Source organism: Lonchura striata, chromosome 7, assembly GCF_050655825.1.
Source record: "Lonchura striata isolate lonStrDom1 chromosome 7, ASM5065582v1, whole genome shotgun sequence".
Lineage (NCBI taxonomy): Eukaryota > Metazoa > Chordata > Aves > Passeriformes > Estrildidae > Lonchura > Lonchura striata.
Window position 1 is genome coordinate 2,630,950 of NC_140709.1, and position 10,398 is coordinate 2,641,347.

Genomic DNA, 10,398 nt, shown 5'->3' on the forward strand with positions numbered 1-10,398 from the left:
TTTAGCAGCTTCACAGAGATGTCCAGCCCACTGAATAAATGCAAAATGTTCCTTTTTATATGCATTCTAATGCAGCTTAATTCTTGTCTACTTTAGAAAACCGCTAATATATTTTTTAAAGTCTTCAAAAGAGCAGTTCCCTTATTTCTAAATAAGATTGTGTTTGATTCCCCCCAAACAATGGGGTACCACCACGTGTCATTGCAGAATCCACGAGCAGAGAGCTCCTCTCATCAGTGCTCTGTGGCTGGGCATGAAATGCTCTGGTTGGGATTTTCTGAGCCAAATGTAAATGTGCTTGATGAGGCACAAGGGAACGGGGCTGAGGCTGGGGAGAAATGGCTTTTAGCAGCAGATGCAGACAAAAGGATTGGATTTCAGTCCACAAAAAGTCAAAGACAAAAAGAAATAGAGACTGGAGTCCCAAATGGAGGGAGGAGGTGTCAGAATTTGGAAGGCTGAACAGCTGTAGCCTGTTTATGCATTTAAACCCATTGTTAGAGAGCTGGAAATTATACAAAAAAGCTAAGGGCATTTAAATTCTGTTTTCTTAGAAAAGGTCTGCAGTTGACCAAGACAGGCTACAAAAAGAAATGCAAAATTTATGAAGCGTTTTGGGCTTATATGGAATGAACCTAAAATACATTGGAAGAGTCTTCTGAGTGGGTGTTGTGGTGAAAGCATTCGAAATCACAGAAAGAAAATGAAATGATTTGGATATCTCCTGGTATCAGAAATCTGATGAGTGTCTGGAACCTGCTCCTCCAAAGCTCAGAACCCACAGCTGTGGATATTCCAGCTATGAAAACTCTTTCCTGGCTACCTAGAGAAGCATTTTTCCTCCAAGTGTTGAAAAGTGGAATGTTTCTGACCTTTAACAATGATGATATTTGATTCTGGTGAAAAAAGGAAGCAAGAAGTAATTATGAAATATTTTTATTGGCTCCAGCAGCAGCTCTGCAGTGCAGATGGTTTAAATTACCTACCTCGAGGTTGGAGTGTAAGGCTCAGATCCATCTCCACAGTTTTAATATTTAAAGCACAGTACTAACTTGCTGGCCTAGATCTTGAAAGCAGCTTAATTGAGCCTTTAAAAGCTGGTAGTTCCCTCTTGTTGTACACGAGTCAACAAACGCTTTTCCCTCTCCCTTCCCTGGCAGTGCTTTAGTCACACTCAGGCTCTGACAGGCTGCAGGGAAGGAGCTCTGTTCCCCACCTTTCAGCAGAACATGAATCCTGATGGAAGCAGCTGGACTCCACTGCTTGTTTGCTTGGTGGCTGAAGCCAGAGGGGGATCCCAGCCTGGTTTGGGTTGGAAGGGCTTTCAGGTCCCTTCCAACCCTTCCAGTTCTGCTCCATGGGCAGGGACACCTTCTGCTGTCCCAGAGTGCGCCAAGCCCCATCCAGGCTGGCCTTGGACATTCCAGGGACCCAGGGGCAGCCACAGATGCTCTGGCATCCTGTTTTGTCACTCTCACAGTGAAAAATTTCTTCCTTAAATCCCACCCTTTCCTCTCCATCCCACCACCAAACCATCCCACCTTCACCAACTGCTACTTCCAATGAGCTCTGCTGTTTGCCCTGTTTTTTCCCTTTTTATTTTTCTTCTCCTCATTCTCCTCGTTCTTGCTCTCGTTCTCCTTCTTCTTTTTTTCTTTCTTCTTTTCTTTTCTTTTCTTTTCTTTTCTTTTCTTTTCTTTTCTTTTCTTTTCTTTTCTTTTCTTTTCTTTTCTTTTCTTTTCTTTTCTTTTCTTTTCTTTTCTTTTCTTTTCTTTTCTTTTCTTTTCTTTTCTTTTCTTTTCTTTTCTTTTCTTTTCTTTTCTTTTCTTTTCTTTTCTTTTCTTTTCTTTTTCTTTTCTTTTCTTTTCTTTCTTTTCTTTTCTTTTCTTTTCTTTTCTTTTCTTTTCTTTTCTTTTCTTTTCTTTTCTTTTCTTTTCTTTTCTTTTCTTTTCTTTTCTTTTCTTTTCTTTTCTTTTCTTTTCTTTTCTTTTCTTTTCTTCTCTTTTCTTTTCTTTTCTTTTCTTTTCTTTTCTTTTCTTTTCTTTTCTTTTCTTTTCTTTTCTTTTCTTCTCTTTTCTTTTCTTTTCTTTTCTTTTCTTTTCTTTTCTTTTCTTTTCTTTTCTTTTCTTTTCTTTTCTTTTCTTTTCTTTTCTTTTCTTCTCTTTTCTTCCCTTTTCTTCCCTTCCCTTCCCTTCCCTTCCCTTCCCTTCCCTTCCCTTCCCTTCCCTTCCCTTCCCTTCCCTTCCCTTCCCTTCCCTTCCCTTCCCTTCCCTTCCCTTCCCTTCCCTTCCCTTCCCTTCCCTTCCCTTCCCTTCCCTTCCCTTCCCTTCCCTTCCCTTCCCTTCCCTTCCCTTCCCTTCCCTTCCCTTCCCTTCCCTTCCCTTCCCTTCCCTTCCCTTCCCTTCCCTTCCCTTCCCTTCCCTTCCCTTCCCTTCCCTTCCCTTCCCTTCCCTTCCCTTCCCTTCCCTTCCCTTCCCTTCCCTTCCCTTCCCTTCCCTTCCCTTCCCTTCCCTTCCCTTCCCTTCCCTTCCCTTCCCTTCCCTTCCCTTCCCTTCCCTTCCCTTCCCTTCCCTTCCCTTCCCTTCCCTTCCCTTCCCTTCCCTTCCCTTCCCTTCCCTTCCCTTCCCTTCCCTTCCCTTCCCTTCCCTTCCCTTCCCTTCCCTTCTTTTCTTCTTTCTCTTTATTTTTTAATTTTGGCTTAAAGGGTGGATTAGCTTGACAGGCCAACAAAATCCCCTCTTTGGTGCCTGTGCCCTGCTGGACAACTTGCTAAAGCATTTAACACTTGAACGCCAAGGCAGGGCACTGTGGGGCTGCTTTGCTCCATCTTTCACAGAATCCCAGGATGGTTTGGGTGGGAAAGGGCCTTAAAGCCCCTCTATTTCCAACCTGGCACTTTCCACAGACCAGGTTGCTCCCAGCCCTGTCCATCCTGGCTTCTGTAAGCACCACGAGGCTGGAGTGGGATGAATTCCCAGCCCTCCTTGTCCAGCAGTGTCCCTGTGCATCCCTGTCCAGCTGAAACCCTCGGAGCAGTGCTGCCCCTAGGACACAGCAGCCCACAAAAGCTGCTCAGTCCCTGATGAGTTTCAAGAACAAATGTTACTCCAATACCTTCATTTTTCTGCTAAGAACTGAAGATTAAAACCCTTTGTCATGCCCCAGCTGAGTCTCCACTCCAGAGCCAGCAGGAGAACAAGGAAAGAGCCGAGTTCATGGAAAGCTCCCTCTTGGTGGGTGAGGTTTTCCCCAAAAGTCCCAGCCATGTGTCAAAGAGAAGCAGGGAGGAGTGGGATGGCTCCGGCCAGGCTCACAGATGTGGTGGGTCCCCTCCAGACAATCTCTGCAAGCTCTCCACAGCTCTGCCAGGACCTGGAGCGAGAGCTGGGAATTCAGGCTGGAGCCACACTTCATCCAAGCCCACACAGAGCACTCGGAGCGGAACAAAACTCCAGTTCCCAATTTGGGTTTGTACAGAAAAACTACAATTCTCAAAAGCCTCTGACTGTTGTTTTTCTAACAAGTTAAACAGATGGATTGGAAATAGTATTTACTGTTTATTTCCTCAACATATCAATATGTGAGGAGCCAGTATAAATTACGGTTTGACTGCAAACAAACCAACCCACGCCAAAGCAATAGAGTAAACACTGGTGTATTTTGTTTCAAGTCAATATTATGGGAATTTAGATGGCTGATGTTTCTGTTTTTACTGGCTATCTCTGACTGGCTGAATTTTCAGCCCTGCAATAGGAAAAAAGCATGATGGGTTAAGATTTTTTTAGGGGAAGTTGCTGTGGTGGTTGCTCCACAAAGCATCGGAAGGTTGTCACTTCAGAAGTCGCAGGCTTTAGCAATAGAAACAAGATCCTACCTATTTCAGAACTGTTACTTTTTTTTTTTCCCCTTGAGAAGAACAAGTGTGAAGCCGTTGCCAGGTACTTTGATGGTGGGGTTGATGGTACAGCAATCTGTTCCTTTCTCTTTTCATGGCTTGGGCTTTATTTTCTGTGCTGACTTCTTGACCTTTCCAGGAAGCAGTTGAGAGTCCCAAACCAGCAGAAAATCCACACTGCCAAAAGAGAGAAAAAAAAAGGTTTTTCGTGCCATTTTAGTTCCTCCAACTGGCTCATCTTGAAGGAGGAAGATGGGGGAAGCTGAGAATGAGGGGATGAAAGATGAGCCATGAAATTGGCTCAGCTGAGTTTCATCCCTGAACTCTGCACACCAAACCCCCCAAAGTGATGCATGTCAAGCTCGTTACGGCTCAGCCTGCACGTTATTAATTTAACATTAACATTATTAATTTAACATGCAGCCCAGCAAATGAGTGGAGATGTCAGCCCTTGACCAACCTGTCTCGCTGGCCACGTGCTTCCAGCTGCAGTTTCCCAAGCAGCATCTTGTGGAAATTAAGACCAGATGAAGCAAGGGAATGTAAAAAGAGTGAATTGAATATACTCCCCAAATTATTCACTTATTTCAACAAACAAGAATCCCACTGATGTAATATATGACTGGTTTTGATGCTAAAAGCAAATCAAGAGCTGGAATGTACTTACGTGGCTAGACAGTAAATATCTCTGAGTCCTTCTAATCCATTAAATTGCAAGAGTATGTCTGCTTGTCTAAATGGAAGGAGACATCTCTTCTCCCTACCACTGTCATTTACTCCTCCGCTTCCTGCTTCTTTAGCCTTTTCTTTTATTTTTTTTTCCCTTTCCTTTTTTTTTTCTCTTAAAAATAGGACTCTTTTTGTATGTGTGAAACTACTGCTACTCCCACTTCAGTTTTCTCCTGAAGTGGAAGTGCTGTAGGAATTAGATGGCTGCAGCTTTTCCCCTGGGAGTTTCTGTGGAACCTAAAGCATGGCCTAAAGCTGCAGGTGGGCTTGAACCCTCTCTGTGTGCTTTGTGTTCTGCTTTTTGGGGTGTTTGCTGTCACCTCCTTGCCTGGTGTTGCAGGTGAACACCCCAAATCCATCCCAAATCCAACTGTGAAATATCCTCGTGTTGCTACATTTGATATTCCCACTGTATCCTTGCCCAAGGCTTCATGGCAAGGTAGACCCAGTGCTTTTTCATGGAAACATCTTTAAGGTTGGTAAATGTTGGTTCAGCTCAGAGAAATAATCATTTCAGGATGTTTTAGTCCTGGCAGGGGACTCTGTCTTAAGCCACAGAATCAGCCTGGCTCAGGGTGTCTTAGCAAGATGCAAAAAGAGGTGGAGGTGTCATTTGTCTGTTTTAAACTGATTGGAGATGAAATCAGCTCTCAGGGTGCCCTGTAAAGATATTTTGGGTACAAGTGGAGATCCTGACCATGCAGAGATGGGTATGGGTGTTGACTCCTGCTCCCTGAAGTCCACACAGTGGTTTTTGTTCCCATGTGTTGCCCTCTCATGGTTCCAGCTCCTCATCATGTGCATCAAAGGGTGAGAAAAAGCTCTTCCCAATTTTTCCAGTCTTTCACAGAAGGGTTGAAACTGCTGCTCTGGAATGTGTGCTGTGTGATACTTTCTCCTGGGTGGTGTTCCAAAATCGATTGGGGTTCAGAAGGTCTTTTTCCTGTGGGAATGGTGTTTGCAGGAAGCTTATCAGCTGGCTGATGGAAATCACTTCAGGGCATTCCTCCCAAGGCATCCTCAGACCAGCCCTGCAGCCCAGAAGTTCTGTACCTTGAAGAGCTGATGAGAGTGTCCTCACCATCCTAAAATACCTATTTTTGAAGGGCACAGTTGTGTTAACCTTTGTCTGATCCCACAAACATTAATGAAAAACAGACTTTTTCAATGTCCTGAACAAATGAACTCAGTTGTGGAAGATTTTAATGACAGATGAGAGGAAAGAAAATCTCTGCATTTCTCCTACATCTCCAATCCTGTCAAATCCGAAATGTCATCCCCTATGGATCTAGTTCCCTCCCTGCCTGTGGTCATTTATTGGCTTAGTCCCAGCCTGGAGTTGCAGCCCTTGGCAGGAGGGGATCAGTGCCATCCCTCTGCCAGGTTCAGTGTGAGCCCCTCCATGCTCCTGGCTTCTGGAATTCTTTGTCTTTAGGAAAACAGGCTTTGGCTACTTCTTTTCCTGGGCTTTTGTCTGCCCTCAGGTTTTGAGCCACTGAACCTCTTTGGCAGAGACCTTGTAATCACCTCTTCTGCTTGATTGAAATGTTAGCAAGTCGTTAATGCAAACACTAAATTACTCAGTGAGACAACAGCCAAATTTCGAGTCTGAAGACTCTTTACACCCCCAATGTTCTAATTTCACATAAATAATACAAATTGGCCTTCATGCAGAATAATGAATGGGAATAATGTGTGCTTGAGCGTGACTTTTTACATGGGCAGGTAGTGATAGGACAATGAGGAATGGTTTGAAGCTAAAAAATAGATTTAAAATAGATTTTGGTAAGAAATTCTTCCCCGGGAGGGTGGGCAGGCCCTGGCACAGGTGCCCAGAGCAGCTGGGGCTGCCCCTGGATCCCTGGAAGTGTCCCAGGCCAGGCTGGACAGGGCTTGGAGCAGCTTGGGATGGTGGAAGGTGTCCCTGGGCATGGCAGGGTTGGGTTGGGATGGGCTTAGAGTTTTCTTCCAACCCAAACCATTCCGGGATTCTGTGATAGATAAGTTAGGTCAGCCTAATCTCCCACCCTTGTCTTCTGCCCTGCAGTATTTCTGTAACACAGAAATTTAATTTCTTTCACCGCAGCATTACCCTCTTGGCACCATGAAGTTACAAACTTGAGAGGAGCTGAAAAATAATCAACTTCATTAGACTTCAAGAATTTTGCTTCAATGGGTTTGAATCGAGAATTTAAAGCTGAACAACATCAAGCTTTCCTATCCCCAAAAACATGAAGTACCAACAAGTCGCTTCCCAGATCTGTTGGTTCAATATTTATTCTCCATCTCAGGTGTTCAAGTAGGTTTAGAGTAACAGATTATTCTGTTGAACTCACAATTGTTCCCTAAATTTTATTAAAACAGTTTCCCATTTGCTGGAAGAGCAATTTTGAAGTGTTGCACTCCAGCCTGTCACTGGGACTTTGAAAACATCTGAATTGGTTTGTGTCAGAGGAAAGTGGGCAATTATTTCAAACCTTCCATTTTCACTGCTGCAAGTTAGCAACTGCTGGGAGCTGCCTTGTAATTCCTGCACATTTCCAGCTGGACAAATCCCACTAAGATGTATAAAAAGGATGGTGCAGCTGAGTGGTTGTGTGCTCAGCCTGGAAGTGTTGGGTTATTCCCATCTGAAATCCTGTTGCAAATGTTCCTGCTTCTCCCGAGGTGGGCAGGATGTTGGAGTTGCCACTTCCAGAGCTGTTAAAGATCCCTTTCAGACCAGGAGACACGTGCAGCTGGAAATCTCCTCACTCCTCACAGCCTTTGAAATATGAAACTGTGACCTCAGACCACCAAGAAATGCTGGTCAATGGCTTGGGATCCCTTATTAAATATCTGCCAAGGAGCAGCGCTTCCTTTGATGTCACAAATCTGAATGTCTTAGACTTTGCCTCTTTCTGTTTAAACAGGCAAGTCATAAAAAATAATAACTTTCCTTGTTGGTTCACACCTCAGAATGCAGCGCTAAAGTCTTTGTTAGCAAGTTAGAGTCAAGGATTTCTTTCCACTGGTGCAAATATAAAAAAGAGCAAGCAAGGGTTTATTTATAGAGCTCCAGATCCTGCAGAATTCTGAACAACAGATTAAAGGGACTGGTGGTTATTTCATTCTCCAGTGAATGTTTGACTAATTATGAGCTATCTATTTTCTTTCCAAATATCAAAATGGGAAGAAAACAAATGTTTAGCAAACTAAGCCCTGAGTTTATATTTCAAACAAATCTGTGAGGAAATGTGTCTCGCATTCACAGCAGGCTCTGCTCTATTAATCCATCAGAGGAATCTGAGGGGAGCATGGCACTACAGGCAGGATAAGTGGAGGTTTTTAGAAAACTGCCATGAATGTTTTACAACAGTAAATAAAAATACAGATTTTTGTATTAACCTTCAGCTGCTCAAAACGCAGTTTACCTTGAAACTGGAAGACGATGTTTGCTTGTGGGGATGTGAAAGACCAAGTTGATTTCTTCTGAGGCATTTTTGTTTAGCAGTAAAATACAGGACAATTCCTACAGCTGTAGAAATTCCTGATTTGTATTCAGGTGTCTGTCCATGGCCACCACATCCCTGGAATGCCCAAGGCCAGGTTGGAGCAGCCTGGGATAGTGGAAGGTGTCCCTGCCCATGTCAGGGGTGGGATGGGTTGAGTTTCAAGGTCCTTCCACCCCAAATTAGTGTGGAATTCAATATTTTATTGCGAAAAACGCACAAGTCAAAACTTATAGTGGCAGATTTACTTTCACACTACTTCAGGCTCTCTCCTGCCCTCATCTTCCCAAGGTGCTGTTTTTTGGGGGGGTGTTTCCCTCCCATCAGAACAAACTCCCATTCTGGTGCCATAAAAACACTCCTGAAGGTTTCACACAGTTTATTCTGGGTACTCCTAAAGAGCCACGAGAGCAAAGTGCTCACACAGCAGAAACTCAGCTTGCAACACCTTGTTGGGTGACTTAGGGAAGTTCCTGCCTGAGTCTCAGGTTCCCCATCTGTTAGAAACAGTGCTTTGTAAAAGTTCCTTAAGATCTGCTGATGAAAACCATTTTTATACTTTATTTTTTTGCAGCTGTGAACACTTTCCAAGTAAGAAATCCTGTATAGTTACACGTAGATTCATCACTAAAGTGGCAAAAAAGGAAAAAATTCCGAAGAGCTATACATTTTTTTAATTGAAGTGGTTACAGAGGATTAGAATCTGATATTTTCTAGAATAAATAAAAATAAAAGGGATTATTTAAGCAGCTCATGTTCAAAGCCTGCAACTCACAGCAAGTCTGGGTGTTTTGAAGTTTGTAAGGAAATATTCTGAAGCCATTAGGCTGCTGCTGCTGCTTGGAAGCAGAGTGGAGACTTAATTAAAAGTTTGAGGGGGAAGAGAGGATGGTGAAAGTTGTAGAACCATGGGTTGATGTTTTTGAAAAACACAATAATGCTTTTTAATATATGAGGATTTCTAAAAGGGCATGTTTGGATGGGAAAACTTGTTCAGTGCCAGGATTCACTTGCAGCTCCTGGATTCTGGGACTTCACTGCTCTCAGAAAAACATCCTGGGTGTTCCATCACCAGGTTCCTACATTTCTGTGTGTATGGAAAAGGCTGGCTTAGTGTGACTAATAACGAGCTTTAAATCTTTAATTTTTTCTAGATAACTCTACAAGTACAATCACCAAAGGACTTTCATGAGTTTCTTCCCTGTAGATATGTTCACACCTGTATTTCCTATTATTCAAACATTGCCCTTCACTGATTTGTATTCAGCTTTATAAATAATTGCCTTATATTGAAATTATCATTGGTGCTTGACTTGCCCTTTCTTTTCTAGTTGCAGTTTTTCTTGTTGTGTGAATTTGGGGGACTTTGTTGTGTGTGGTGGTTGATTATTCTCCACTCTTTTGACACGGCAACAATGTCAGATATAGGGGTTTTGGTAGGATCCTAATCTGCCTCTTTCCCAGGGGGACTTCAGGGAAATATTGCTGAAGCTTCTGGTCACAGAGGGCAGATGAGGAGGGAGGGAGGAGGTGTTCAGAAATCAGAGAATTAAAGAATCATAAATATTGGATAAACCCTCAAACATTGAGTCCAACCATTCCCCAGCGCTGCCAAGGCCAGCACGGCCCCATGTCCCCAGGTGCCACATCCACAGGGCTGTGAAATCCTTCCAGGGATGAGAACTCCACATGAGCACCTTTCCATGAAGGAATTTCCCCCAAATCCACCCTGAGCTCCCCTGGGCCAGCCTGAGGCCGTTCCCTCTGCTCCTAGCCCTGTTCCCCAGGATAATCCCAAATCCCCCCGGCTGTCCCCTCCTGGCAGGGAATTCCAGAGAGGGAAAAGATCCCTGGGGATCCTCCTTGGCTCCAGGCTGAGCCCCTTCCCAGCTCCCTCAGGGATTCTCCATTCCCTTCCCAGCTCCCTCAGGGATTCTCCATTCCCTTCCCAGCTCCATTCCCTTCCCTGGCCCTGGTCCAGCTCCTCAGGGTCTCCCTTCCCGTGAGGGGAAAACCAAAAAGGGGAGAAAATGTGAGGGGAAAAAAATATGCGGGAAGTCTGGGGAGGGCTCTGCTGCAGAGATTTTCCCTCCTGGATCCTCCTTGGCTCCAGGCTGAGCCACTTCCCAGCTCCCTTAGGAATTCTCCATTCCCTTCCCAACTCCCTCAGGGATTCTCCATTCCCTTCCCAGCTCCCTCAGGGAATTCTCCGGCCCCTTCCCAGCTCTGTTCCCTTCAGGGTCTCTCCTGCCGTAATGGGAAAATCAAAAGTAGGAGAAAACT

General features: G+C 44.2%; 1 long non-coding RNA gene across 1 annotated transcript; it reads right to left on the reverse strand.

Moving 5' to 3' along the window:
* Positions 1-3,537: 3,537 nt before the first annotated feature.
* LOC146766861 (uncharacterized) lies at positions 3,538-9,849 on the reverse strand. The gene is made up of 2 exons (XR_014956663.1): positions 4,563-9,849; positions 3,538-4,072 (listed from the first exon to the last, which is right to left on the reverse strand). It is a non-coding gene; the product is annotated as an uncharacterized LOC146766861 (long non-coding RNA).
* Positions 9,850-10,398: the final 549 nt, after the last annotated feature.